We start from the raw sequence: 13318 nt of genomic DNA, 5'->3' as shown, positions 1-13318 counted from the left end.
GGGTCTATTATGAAGGGTGTCGTTTCCCTAATTTCTTTCTCGGCTTGTTTCTCTTTTGTATAGAGGAAGGCAACTGATTTATTTGAGTTAATTTTATACCCAGCCACTTTGCTGAAGTTGTTTATCAGCTTTAGTAGTTCTCTGGTGGAACTTTTGGGATCACTTAAATATACTATCATATCATCTGCAAATAGTGATATTTTGACTTCTTCTTTTCCGATCTGTATCCCCTTGACATCCTTTTGTTGTCTGATTGCTCTGGCTAGAACTTCAAGAACTATATTGAATAAGTAGGGAGAGAGTGGGCAGCCTTGTCTAGTCCCTGATTTTAGTGGGATTGCTTCAAGTTTCTCTCCATTTAGTTTAATGTTAGCAACTGGTTTGCTGTATATGGCTTTTACCATGTTCAGGTATGGGCCTTGAATTCCTATTCTTTCCAGGACTTTTATCATGAAGGGGTGTTGAATTTTGTCAAATGCTTTCTCAGCATCTAATGAAATGATCATGTGGTTCTGTTCTTTCAGTTTGTTTATATAATGGATCACGTTGATGGTTTTCCGTATATTAAACCATCCCTGCATGCCTGGGATGAAGCCTACTTGATCATGGTGGATGATTGTTTTGATGTGCTCTTGGATTCGGTTTGCCAGAATTTTGTTGAGTATTTTTGCGTCGATATTCATAAGGGAAATTGGTCTGAAGTTCTCTTTCTTTGTTGTGTCTTTGTGTGGTTTAGGTATAAGAGTAATTGTGGCTTCGTAGAAGGTATTCGGTAGTGATCCATCTGTTTCAATTTTGTGGAATAGTTTGGATAATATTGGTATGAGGTCTTCTATGAAGGTTTGATAGAATTCTGCACTAAACCCGTCTGGACCTGGGCTCTTTTTGGTTGGGAGACCTTTAATGACTGCTTCTATTTCCTTAGGAGTTATGGGGTTGTTTAACTGGTTTATCTGTTCCTGATTTAACTTCAGTACCTGGTATCTGTCTAGGAAATTGTCCATTTCCTGAAGATTTTCAAGTTTTGTTGAATATAGGTTTTTGTAGTAAGATCTGATGATTTTTTGAATTTCCTCTGAATCTGTTGTTATATCTCCCTTTTCATTTCTGATTTTATTAATTTGGACGCACTCTCTGTGTCCTCTCGTTAGTCTGGCTAAGGGTTTATCTATCTTGTTGATTTTCTCAAAGAACCAACTTTTGGTTCTGTTGATTCTTTCTATGGTCCTTTTTGTTTCTACTTGGTTGATTTCAGCTCTGAGTTTGATTATTTCCTGCCTTCTACTCCTCCTGGGTGTATTTGCTTCTTTTTGTTCTAGATCTTTTAGGTGTGCTGTCAAGCTGCTGACATATGCTCTTTCCTGTTTCTTTCTGCAGGCACTCAGCGCTATGAGTTTTCCTCTTAGCACAGCTTTCATTGTGTCCCATAAGTTTGGGTATGTTGTACCTTCATTTTCATTAAATTCTAAAAAGTTTTTAATTTCTTTCTTTATTTCTTCCTTGACCAGGTTATCATTGAGTAGAGCATTGTTCAATTTCCAAGTATATGTGGACATTCTTCCTTGATTGTTATTGAAGACCAGTTTTAGGCCGTGGTGGTCCGATAGCACGCATGGGATTATTTCTATCTTTCTGTACCTGTTGAGGCCTGTTTTTTGACCAATTATATGGTCAATTTTGGAGAAAGTACCATGAGGAGCTGAGAAGAAGGTATATCCTTTTGCTTTAGGATAGAATGTTCTATAAATATCCGTTAGGTCCATTTGGCTCATGACTTCTCTTAGTCTGTCTACATCTCTGTTTAATTTCTGTTTCCATGATCTGTCCATTGATGAGAGTGGGGTGTTGAAATCTCCCACTATTATTGTGTGAGGTCCAATGTGTGTTTTGAGCTTTAGTAAGGTTTCTTTTACGTATGTAGGTGCCCTTGTATTTGGGGCATAGATATTTAGGATTGAGAGTTCATCTTGGTGGATTTTTCCTTTGATGAATATGTAGTGTCCTTCCTTATCTTTTTTGATGACTTTTAGTTGAAAATTGATTTTATTTGATATTAGAATGGCTACTCCAGCTTGCTTCTTCTGACCATTTGCTTGGAAAGTTGTTTTCCAGCCTTTCACTCTGAGGTAGTGTCTGTCTTTGTCTCTGAGGTGTGTTTCCTGTAGGCAGCAGAATGCAGGGTCCTCGTTGCGTATCCAGTTTGTTAATCTATTTCTTTTTATTGGGGAGTTGAGGCCATTGATGTTGAGAGATATTAAGGAATAGTGGTTATTGCTTCCCGTTATATTCATATTTGGATGTGAGGTTATGTTTGTGTGCTTTCATTCTCTTTGTTTTGTTGCCAAGACGATTAGTTTCTTGCTTCTTCTAGTGTATAGCTTGCCTCCTTATGTTGGGCTTTACCATTTATTATCCTTTGTAGTGCTGGATTTGTAGAAAGATATTGTGTAAATTTGGTTTTGTCATGGAATATCTTGGTTTCTCCATCTATGTTAATTGAGAGTTTTGCAGGATACAGTAACCTGGGCTGGCATTTGTGTTCTCTTAGGGTCTGTATGACATCAGTCCAGGATCTTCTGGCCTTCATAGTTTCTGGCGAGAAGTCTGGTGTGATTCTGATAGGTCTGCCTTTATATGTTACTTGACCTTTTCCCCTTACTGCTTTTAATATTCTTTCTTTATTTTGTGCATTTGGTGTTTTGACTATTATGTGACGGGAGGTGTTTCTTTTCTGGTCCAATCTATTTGGAGTTCTGTAGGCATCTTGTATGCCTATGGGTATCTCTTTTTTTAGGTTAGGGAAGTTTTCTTCTATGATTTTGTTGAAGATATTTACTGGTCCTTTGAGCTGGGAGTCTTCACTCTCTTCTATACCTATTATCCTTAGGTTTGATCTTCTCATTGAGTCCTGGATTTCCTGTATGTTTTGGACCAGTAGCTTTTTCCGCTTTACATTATCTTTGACAGTTGAGTCAATGATTTCTATGGAATCTTCTGCTCCTGAGATTCTCTCGTCCATCTCTTGAATTCTGTTGGTGAGGCTTGTATCTACAGCTCCTTGTCTCTTCTTTTGGTTTTCTATATCCAGGGTTGTTTCCATGTGTTCTTTCTTGATTGCTTCTATTTCCATTTTTAATTCCTTCAACTGTTTGATTGTGTTTTCCTGGAATTCTTTCAAGGATTTTTGCGATTCCTCTCTGTAGGCTTCTACTTGTTTATTAATGTTTTCCTGTGTTTCCCTAAGTGTGTTCATGTCTTTCTTGAAGTCCTCCAGCATCATGATCAAATATGATTTTGAAACTAGATCTTGCTTTTCTGGTGTGTTTGGATATTCCATGTTTGTTTTGGTGGGAGAATTGGGCTCCGATGATGGCATGTAGTCTTGGTTTCTGTTGCTTGGGTTCCTGCGCTTGCCTCTCGCCATCAGATTATCTCTAGTGTTATTTTGTTCTGCTATTTCTGACAGTGGCTAGACTGTCCTATAAGCCTGTGTGTCAGGAGTGCTGTAGACCTGTTTTCCTCTCTTTCTGTCAGTTATGGGGACAGAGTGTTCTGCTTTCGGGCGTGTAGTTTTTCCTCTCTACAGGTCTTCAGCTGTTCCTGTGGGCCTGTGTCTTGAGTTCACCAGGCAGGTCACTTGCAGCAGAAAAGTTGGTCTTACCTGTGGTCCCGAGGCTCAAGTTTGCTCGCGGGGTGCTGCCCAAGGGCTCTCTGCGGCGGCAGCAACCAGGAAGACCTGTGCCGCCCCTTCCGGGAGCTTCAGTGCACCAGGGTTCCAGATGGCCTTTGGTGTTTTCCTCTGGCGTCCGAGATGTATGTACAGAGAGCAGTCTCTTCTGGTTTCCCAGGCTTGTCTGCCTCTCTGAAGGTTCAGCTCTCCCTCCCACGGGATTTGGGTGCAGAGAACTGTTTATCCGGTCTGTTTTGTTCAGGTTCCGGTGGTGTCTCAGGCAGGGGTCCTGCCGCTCCTGGGCCCTCCCCCACGGGAGCCCAGAGGCCTTATACAGTTTCCTCTTGGGCCAGGGATGTGGGCAGGGGTGGGCAGTGTTGGTGGTCTTAAAAGTAACTTTTATTCTCCTGTAGTATTGTCATCTCCAAAGGCTTACCGAGTCTGTGCTAACCTAGGCCTAGCCATACAATCTTACCTAGGCTTAGAAAGTTTTCAGTCTCTGAGACTTACTGCTGAATAAACTCGCCCCTTCCCAGTTCTCTCTTATTTTTGGCTGGCTGGTCAACTCAGCTGTTTTGGTTCAAAACTCCTTTTCATGCTAACTGGTTCAATCTGGCTTCTCTCACAGCCTCTGACTGAATTGCTCTGCTTGGCCTCAAACTAACTTTGGCGGTCTGTTCTAATCTCCTGGCTCCTTTTTATTCTTTTGCTTGTCCTGTCTTAACATGTGTCTAGCTTGTTCTCTCTCTTTAACCTGTCTCCATAAAACAGTCCAGGGAAACTTCTCTGTCTCTCTCTCTCTCTCTGTCTGTCTCTGTCTCTCTGTCTGTCTCTGTCTCTGTCTCTGTCTCTCTCTCTCTCTCTCTCTCTCTCTCTCTCTCTCTCTCTCTCTGCTGTCCTCTTTTAGGTAGCCTCTTTCCTCTCTGGTCTTGTAAGAGTTAGGAATATCCTATTTTGTCAGATCTATCCCTGATTCATCAGTCCACCACTCAATTAGACATCAGTTTTAAACATAGGTGCTTCCTTCTACAAACTAATTTTTACCTTCATTGTTTGGCTTTAAAGATGTGTACTAAAGGCATTTCTGAATTTCAGCAAGAGGAATTAAAGTTGTGTGCTAAGGTTGAACCTCACCACAAATAGAAACAGGTTTTTCCAGTAAACAACACAATCTCGGGGTTCACAGTGAGATCAAATATCCTGCAACAATAAACATTATTATGGGCTGCACCTCGCATATATATATATATGCATGAAGCATAAAAATATCAAAAACTCAAGTAAAATGCTCTTACTTGCAAATAGAAAATTCAATTGCCTACTGCTTACAAAATGAAGACTCAGTTTTCTCATACGTCAGCCCACGGTTGGTTGGTAGCAGGCTGCTGCAGAAGCTTATTATATTTCAACGTTCAGGCTTTTTCCATCTTTCCATTTTATGAACTATAGTACGTTTTTATTATTATTAAGGTAGTTCCTTGGCAATTTTACACATGTATATAATTCATTCTGGTGACTCATGTCCCCCACACTCCCTATTGATCCCTTCTTCCCCTATCTGTCCTCTTCCCTGATTTATGACTTCTGGTTTTATTTTCCTTCCAATTTAATTTAACCAGAGCTATCTGCCTGGCCACTGAATTGAGATTATGCATCGGAGCCTGATGGGGTTAACAGTGGACACACAGCTGAAGACAATGACTCCCTCTTCCCCTGAATCAAACAGTAGGAAATAGTTTATCAGTGAAGGGAGGGCCCCCTGAGTCTCTCCTCCATCCAGACTTTGCTACTGACAGGTCCTTTCTTATGAGGACATGGTACGGCCACATGTGATTGTTAAGTGTAGAACATGTTTTAAAGAACTGCTTACTCATGTGGAGTTGAGCTTGGATTTTCATTTCTTTTCTTTGGGAATGGCATTGTGCTGGTTACCTTTAGGCTTTGTATTTATATGTGTACCAGGAAAAAGGAGAAAGCCATGTATGTTTATGTGCTGTAAACCTCTACAGTTCACCAGCATCCTGTATGTTTAGGGGAAGCTAAAGAAGCTATTTCAGACATAAGAAAAGGCTATCTATGGCTGACTCAAACTGGTGGCTTTCAATCCTAACAGAAATGTCTATAGAAAAAATATGTATAGATAGATGGATGCCTAGGGGTCATACTGAAAATTTCTGTGTGTGTGTATGTGTGTGCACCTGTGATAATTCTTTAGGTAATTTCACTGAAAGTGCAATTTGTGGACAGGTTGGGAACCCCTGAAGTATATGAAAATTGGTCACCTAGAACAAAACTGAAATTCAAGTAGAAAGCAAAACAGGAAAAGTAATGGGTAGTTACGGGTAGACATAGCTGGAAGCCATTAGCATGACAGCATGAGCCAGGCGTGTTAGGGAATATTAAAATCCAAGGATAACATGGCTGATCAATCCCTTTCCTATCTGTATCTTTCATGCTCCATTTTCTTCTTCATCTCCTTCCTTTCCTTTTTATCTTTCTCTCTGTATCTAACCCCCATCTCTCTTTCCCCCACTCCTGTTTCTATCATCTGTCTCCACCCTCAGTCTTGCACATCTTCAGAATCAGATCGTGAACAAGACTAAAAGTATTGTCATGGAGCTGGGAAGATGGCTCAGTGGGTAAATGCAGCTGCTGCAGGAACATGAGGATCTGAGTTCAGATCCCAGCAACCCCCTAAAAAAAGAACTGCGCATTGGTAATTCCTGTGTTGTGGGGACAAAGACAGAAGGATTGCTGGGGTTTGTTGATCAGGCAGAGTAACTGAACAAATGTTGAATTCCAGGTTCAATGAGAAACCCTGACTCAAGGGAATAAGGCAGAGTATGGCAGAACAGAACGCTCAGTACCCTCTTTTGGCCTCTGTGTTTACACAGGCATGGACTGTCACATACATGCACATACAGCACTCCCAACCTACACACAGAAGGATTCATTATCAAACAAAACCAAATTACTACCCTATTAGCTGAATGTCCCCAGTGACAGCCTATTACCCAGTGCATTGCTTCTAGGTAAGGCAGTGCAGCCATCCACCTGCTTAAGGTGGTAAGTGCATGAAGCCTGGCTACCAGCTATGTCATGTTTTGACCTGATAAAGAAGTGTGCCTTTTCCCAATTCACCTGCTGACACCACAGAGGCTTCTGGGGCTCTGGCAGTAGGAGACTTCCTTTCTGTTCTAATATGACGTTGACCATTACGATGTTCTTCTCCACAATGAATCAAACACTCAGCTCAGTGGTTACTGCAGTGGTTTAGAGCCACTTGGAGCCTGTTTGCTCCTTCTTCTTCAGGTCCTTGTTTTCTCCGTGTTTTGCAGCCTTGGTATAAGCATAGTTCAGTAACCTCAGGCACTTCTCAGCCACTTTCTTTACATCCTGTGATCAGTGGTCCACTGAAGCAGAAGTACCACTGTGTAGCCTGAACAGTGTAATAGAAACAGCCTGCCTAGACACAGTGTGGTTTATTTTCATGGAAGATAAAAATCTATCCTTACGAAATCACTTTACCATGAGAAAAACATGGGCAGGCACAAGAAGTAGCCACAGAGTTCAGTGTCATTCAAGCCACTAGAGGAAAGCGTTTCAGAAATGGATTGATGCCCCTCAGTGCCTTGGGCTATCATGGTTTTGACCGGAAAACCATCTAAAGTGCCTAATGCATTTGAAAATTGGTCACTAATGACCTTCAGCAGATAAGTTTCAGGTAATAGATAAATATGAACAAAACCAAAATAAGGTATTTGAGATTGTATGAGCCAGTGTAGAAAAAAGGCCAGCTCCTAGATGCATGTGAGTGTGTGTGTGAATTTGTGCGTGCATGTGTATGTGTGTGTGTGTGTGTGTGTGTGTGTGTGTGTGTGTGTAAGTGTATAGGAGAGAGAGAGAGAGAGAGAGAGAGAGAGAGAGAGTCTGAATATGAGAGAGTGTATTAGTGTCTGAGTATGTAAATACGTGCGCGAGAGTCTGGATATGAGGAGAGATAGATGGGTAGATGGATAGATAGATGATAGATAGATAGATAGATAGATAGATGATAGAGTGTGTGTACAAGGCTTACTGCTAAACAAATTCATGCAGTGGAATATCACAATCTAAAACCATCAATCAGGAGGGTGGTTATTGAAACTATATTCTGGAGGACTTTGGATACTCTGAGGCCATGGGCAAGGGTAGAGAAAACTGGCTCTGACCAACCAGACTGGCACCTTCCTCAAAGCTGGAGGGAAGGCCTAATGCACATTTGAACACAGAAAAGCTGAGAGATTTATTTTATGAAATGAAGTAATCTCAGTGCTTATTTGTCTCTCTTCCTGTCTCTCCTCTCCTTTAGAAAATGTTCACTGACCTCATGCCACCAAGCACAATGGATTCAGAAAACAAAATAAAGCCTTTGTTCAACGTGGCAGAGAAGACCCATATCTTTTCTAGTCTTTTCTCTCCTTCCCTCCAATGGGACCCAAACCAGTATCATACACAGGGAAGAGACAGGGAACACTCTATACTCAAAACCATGAATTTTTTTAAAATTTAATATGTGTGTTTCGTTCCCTAATCATTTCGTCCAAGCTGTATATACAAGTACAACTTAGTGGGGAATGTAGGAAGAAAACAGGGAGCAGTAGACCAAGTTAGTGGAATAGTTAGGCCAAAGTAGATAGCTTAATCCCTCTTTTAAAAGAACTATCTTGGCTTGGACAAATAATTTTATAATTCCCATTTTATAACTTTCTTGAGAACAAAAGTAGGATGGTCTAATGTAGTCAAAAAGAGGACAGAAACACTGAGGAGTGCAGTGCTGGCTGTGCAGGCATGAGGACCTGTTTGGGTACCCAGAACACACATAAAAGATGGGCTGTAAGTCAGAGATGGGAGGTGCAGGGCTGGGAAAGGCAGATCCTAGGGGCTCAATGTTGGGCTGGTCTTGCCAAAGCAGTCAACTCTTGGTTCAGTGAGAGACCCAATCTGAAAATGTAAGGTGGAGAGCAAGAAAGGATGATACCTGAGATTGACTGCTAGCCTCCATATGCACATGTGAACACATGTGTACACACATACACATACATATACAGGTTCACACACAGACACACACATGTGCTAATGAAGACAAAGCAAGGATGGAGATGTTTTAATGAAGTAAGTGATAAATAATGGGTTTCTCCATGGACAAAATAAACCAACAAATCAGAAATATAAAGGCAGGTTTATTGAGAGGCAGCTTCCGGGTGTGTTCATTGATTTCACAGGTGGAGGTCAGAGAAGTCAAGCAAGGGGGTGATGACTTGTGAACTAGGAATCGGGATTACTTCCTTATAAGGCAAAAAAGCTGAGCCCCTGGGTGGGCACTCACTGAGGGTAGATATTCAGAGAAGGGGAGAGATGACATGTTAACCCGGAGTTTTCTCCTTGTGGACGGGATTGAGGGAAGATGAGCAAGTGAGATTTCTTAGCCTGTGCAGGAGATGAGCAGGAGTTCCAAACAAACAATAAATTCAGAAGTTTGGGTCTAGGGTGAGAGGCTGCTGCCTTAGTTGCTTTCTTGTTGCTGTGACAAAACACCATGACCAAGGTAACTTATAAAAAGAAGCACTTGTTTAAGGCTTACAAATCCCAGTGTTAGAGGCCATGACCGTATGGCCGGAAGCCTGGCAGCAGACAGTGAGGTATGGCTCTGGAACAATAACTGAGGGCATTTGTGCTAAGACAACAATCACTTGGAGCAGAGGGAGAGGGAAAGGAACAATTAACTGGCAATGGCTTGAGCTTTTGAAACTTTCTCCAAAAAGGCCACATCTCCTAATCTCTCCCAAACAGTCCAGCAACTGACAACAAGTATTCAAATATGTGAGCCTACAAGGGCTGTTCTCATTCAAATCACCACACCTCCTGTGTAAGAAAGGATGGAGGGGTCGGTGGAGGGAAAGCAAGGCACACTGGGATCAAGAACAGTCCTGGAGAATCTGAATAAGAAATAGGAAGCCAAAGCCCAGTACTCTCTGATGACACTGTGTAATTGTTAGTTTATGTTTTAGTCGGCCTAGCGGCCTCTGAGATTGCAGAAGCTAACGACCAGGTCTTCTGTGTTCTTTTCCTGGAGTCTCTTCTCTCCTGCTGAAGAGTTTTGGTTTTGATGGAATTTGAAATGTATTTAATTTGATAGAATTCTCTCTCTCTCTCTCTCTCTCTCTCTCTCTCTCTCTCTCTCTGTGTGTGTGTGTTCTTATATGTGTGCATTCATGTAAGGGTATGCATATACATATATGTGAACATGTCTGTGAAGACCAAAGCACTTATTTTTTGAGTCAGGGTCTCTCACTGAACCTGGAGCTGGCCAGTTGGCAGGTATCTGGATAGCAAGCCCCAGGGGTCCTCTTGTTTCCACCTCCCAGCACTGGGATTACAAATTTTCGCTGCCAAGCTCAGTGTTTTCTTAAGTACTGGAGATCTAAACTTGCTTAAGCATGTGCAGCAAACAGGTTTCAGACTGTGCTGTCTCCCCGACCCCAGGAAGTTCCTTTAGAAGAAAATAAGAAACATATTAATAGAAAATTGACTCTAAACGTGGGTGTGTATTTATAACAAGGAAATAAATCACAGATTCACTTTTCAATCTTGAAATCCAGGAAAAAATGTATTAATTTTCTGAGATACCAGTCAAATACGTTTCTTTCTTGTAGTTCCTAGATTTATTGTTTGATCATATCTCTATTTGACAATTTTCGTAGCTCATTTTTTTTTCTTCTTTTCTAGAGCTCTGTCTTTGTTTCCTTTTGCTTTGTCTGGTTCTGTTGAGGTGGTGGCGTTGGGGTCTCCATGCTGGCCTTGAACTTTGAATTCTCCTGCCTCACTTTCCAAGCTCTGGAATTCGAAGGCTGCCACCACACCCAACCCTCATTTTTATTTTGAAGTAAGAGAAATTTCTTCTGGCATGATGATCCATGTTAAGATTTTATGTTGTAGAGTTCGGAAAACTTAATTTTAGCTTCACCACTCCTTATTGGTCCCACACCATGTTCTTCCCACTTGTTTATTATGAAACTTCAGGGCATTCTGTCATCCGAGTGCAGCGCTAGCCTTACACAGTCTGAATTGACTGCACTACCTAACCTATCAGCTTCCCAGCGACTTCGTTGTAGGCGTTTCCCTATCTGTGGGTCACAGTGCTGGGCCAGCCAGTACAGTGGGTGTGTCTATATTTGTGGAAGCCACTTCTGTGTTCAAGATGGCTCGCAACGGCTAAGTTTTACATGGCAAGTGACTGTAAATCACATGAACATAGCACACTAAACCCCAACTTCAATTCAACTTCCCTACTGCTGGATCCCAAAAGAGTTCAGGGTCACTCCATTGTCACCAATGAGAAAGAGGCTGAAGGGAAGTTAGCTAGACAAGAGTCTGTGGAGGACTCCATTCCAACACTATCTTTTACAGTTTTTACAAACATTATCGGGGGACACCTTGTGGAGAAGGCCAGGGCAGGTCAGGGGCCCGGGGACTCCTTGAATTTATAGGAAATCTGTTGATCTGCTCTGTAGTGGGTACCTCCACTTAGCAGGAACTCTTAACAGTGACTGAATGGATAAATATGAAAGCTAGGAAAGGTAGAAGGAAGGGAGGGAGCCGAACAATAGCGCCAGTGCCTATAAAGAAGCCTCGGGATGCGGTTGGCAGTTGATGAAGCATCCTCAGCGCCTGCCTGACCTCAGCCAGGCAGTGTGTTCCACTCAGAGCTGCTGCTCCGGCCCCCCTGGATAAGCTGCCTGTGTTCCTCCCCCTGCTTCACCTCTAACAGCTCTAGCTATTCAAAGGGTTATATTCTCATCACCGTGGTGGGAAGGTTGCCAATCACCCAGCCTCCCCATGTGCCTCTTTGATTTGCAACATTTAAAGGGCATGAAGAGAGGCATTCAAAAGCAAGCTTTTAAAGTTGAAGTTACCCTAGTGTGAGTCCCAACTGCAACATCCTTGCTGGCAGTAACCGCTGAGCACAGCTGGGCCGGTGGCAGCGCTTGCCCTATAAAATGTTTGATACTCTGCCAATAAACTGTAAAGAGGAGAAGAAAGCCCATGTCTACTTTTCGGTTACAGGGCAGCTTTGGAATGTACTTGCTGAAGCAAAGCATAACCCTTGCTCTGTCCGACTACAGTACCCCAGCCCTGCTGCTGCAGGGGTGGGGGGGTGTATAGTTTCTGAACCACAATCTCACTCTCAAGTCTTTACTTTGCAACCCTGAAGTTTCAGAGCCTGTCCCCCTACCCCTTCCTCCCTACCAGTTTTAATGGTTAAATGTGTCCTTGGGACTCACTGAAACCATCTTGCCACAGGGCCAATGACTTGTGGTCTTGTTTGCCAATCTCTGCTATTCTCATACCGAAATAATAGGAACTGTATCTTATCTGTCCCATGTGATCACTATTTACACAGGTGACCCTATTGTCCTAAGCTCTTCAAACCATTTCCTGAGTCAGACTTCAGTGTCTGGGTCATCTGATAAAAACCAAGTTACTGCAACTTGGACCAAAGACTTGGCCTAGGCCTGCTGAATAATCCACTTGCTTGGAATCCCATGAGGGAATCTGTGGCAAGAAGCTTGCAAGTTCAAGGTAAGCCTGAGCTAGCCACATAGTAGAACCCAGTCTCCAGAACATAGACAGATGACAGAAAGCTTACCAAAGGTAAATGCTTCTTCAAATTCCATCCCTTTTTAAATAAATGAAAGTCAAATACATTTGTGTTCATCTGTCTCTCTTCCTTCCTCCATCTCTTTGTATCTCTTTCTCTGTGTCTCTGTCTCTGTCTCTGTCTCTCTCTCTCTCTGTCTCTCTGTCTCTGTGTGTGTGTGTGTGTGTGTGTGTGTGCGCGCGCGTGTGCGCGTGCGCGCGCGCGCAGGCGGGCATAGAGCAGAAAACAGTCTAGGGTGTAGTTTCTGAAGCTCCGTCCAGCTTTTATTTGGGAGGGAGGTTGAAACCAGGGTTTCTCACTGGCCTGGAAATCCCCGCCAAGGCTGGGATGCCTGGTAGATCGGGCAGGTCCTTATATATACGGTTACTGGAGGATTTGCTCTCCCAGAGTTTGTGATCTTGTTTAGGTCTCTGGAACCCTCAGTTATTAACAAGGGCAGATAGTTGGCTAGAGAAATGATCCTAGGTAACACGAGTCAGAGAAGAAAATGGATTAATCAAGGATTTGCCATCAAATAGGTTTGTCCATGGGCAACTGAAACTTTGCCTCAGTGAAAAATGGTGAGAGCTAATGCAGAATGTACACCTCGGAAAGATCGTGCCTAAAGATCAAGGAATTCCAGGCCTTCCTCCACCCATTCCTATCAGCCATTGCTAAGTATTAGTTTTGGCCCTTAGTGAAACAAGAGATTAGCTCTGGAAGGGACCGACCAATGGCTGTAAAGCAGGATATCAAGAGCAATAGATGGTGAAGGTCTCTTCATTTAAGCCAAGCCAGAGCTCTAAACAGGGTTTAAAGAAGTAGATGGTGAAGGAAAATGGCTGGGGGGGGGGGGGTTATGCTGACTGACTGACTAAGCTCAGAACAGCTTTAGAATGCCTGTGCTATGGGAGGCAAAGTACACAGAACAGAAAATACTTTTTGCTGGAAAAAAACTTTTCAATCCT

This window comes from Rattus norvegicus, chromosome 5, assembly GCF_036323735.1.
Source record: "Rattus norvegicus strain BN/NHsdMcwi chromosome 5, GRCr8, whole genome shotgun sequence".
NCBI classification, from domain to species: Eukaryota; Metazoa; Chordata; class Mammalia; order Rodentia; family Muridae; genus Rattus; species Rattus norvegicus.
The sequence above is the reverse complement of the archived record's forward strand: the minus strand, read 5'-3'. Positions refer to the sequence as shown.